General features: G+C 36.2%; 1 pseudogene; it reads left to right on the top strand.

The window, feature by feature from the left end:
* The first annotated feature begins 1,296 nt into the window (after positions 1–1,296).
* The window catches only part of LOC108554540 (peptidyl-prolyl cis-trans isomerase CWC27 homolog), a 1,741-nt pseudogene continuing 1,720 nt past the window's right edge, over positions 1,297–1,317 (top strand).

Genomic DNA, 1,317 nt, shown 5'->3' with positions numbered 1-1,317 from the left:
CCATATTATTAGGGTAGATTGGAATTTTCTCTAATGGGATTGGATATTTTTTTTCGGTTTCAAGCGTGCGTCTTCAATAAATAGTGCCGAATGTGTCAATGGCTGTGAAATTGTGCTGCGCAATTGACTTTTTTTTCTTCTATCTTCGAAATTAGGCTTTTTGATTAGGTTTGCTCCATATATTAGGGTAGATTGGAATTTTCTCTAATGGGATTGGATATTTTTTTTCGGTTTCAAGCGTGCGTCTTCAATAAATAGTGCCGAATGTGTCAATGGCTGTGAAATTGTGCTGCGCAATTGACTTTTTTTTCTTCTATCTTCGAAATTAGGCTTTTTGATTAGGTTTGCTCCATATATTAGGGTAGATTGGAATTTTCTCTAACGGGATTGGAACTTTTTTTTCGGTTTCGAGCGTGCGTTTTCAATAAATAGTGCCGAATGTGTCAGTGGCTGTGAAATCGTGCTGCGCAATCGACTTTTTTCTCTTCTATCTTCGAAATTTGGCATTTTGATCAGGTTTGTTCCATATATTAGGGTAGATTGGAATTTTCTCTAATGGGATTGAATATTTTTTTTCGGTTTCGAGCGTGCGTTTTCAATAAATAGTGCTGAATGTGTCAGTGGCTGTCAGATCTTGCTGCGCAATTTACTTTGTTCGCTTCAGCTTTCGAAATTAGGCGTTTGGATTAGGTTTGTTCAGTATAGCAGCATAGAGTAGGTTAAAAACAATATTCTGTTGAAGTAAACAGGCAAGAGCAACAGAAGAGATATATTAGAATTCTGTAATATCACCAGCGTGGTGTCATTAGATGCCAATTATTATATTTTATAGCAAGAAAGAATTGAAGCAGCAATACAAGTATGTTACGATATTTCTATTACATTCTAGGCAGACTATCCATATAATACACAGGGCAAAAATCTTTGATTGTCGAGCAAAGACTCGGAAGATTCAGATGGCTGATGTGGACAAAAAGGAATGAATTTAGTTTCAGTGACGGCAACTTACAACAACAAGATATGGGGAATACAGTGAGATTGAAAGGTACGTTGTATTCCTGATCTAAATGAATATTAATATCAGTGGTCAAAGACAATGATAATCGCTAATGTCTTAAGTTTCAGAAAGATGGAGCTGAGGTATATAAAGCAAAGAGACAACTTCGAGTGAAAGCAGTGAGAAGAAAAAGTGAATATTATGTAGAATCAAGAAGCAGGAAAGGGGCAGCATATATATCAACTGAGAAGAATGTGTGGCATGGACATGTTAAATAAGGATCACTGCACACATGGAGAATGAACACTTGGTAATAGTTA

This window comes from Eufriesea mexicana, unplaced genomic scaffold, assembly GCF_001483705.2.
Source record: "Eufriesea mexicana isolate 0111107269 unplaced genomic scaffold, ASM148370v2 scaffold27645, whole genome shotgun sequence".
In the NCBI taxonomy this organism is placed as follows: Eukaryota; Metazoa; Arthropoda; class Insecta; order Hymenoptera; family Apidae; genus Eufriesea; species Eufriesea mexicana.
Note: the sequence above shows the minus strand (reverse complement) of the source record. Positions and strands in the feature narration are given on the sequence as shown.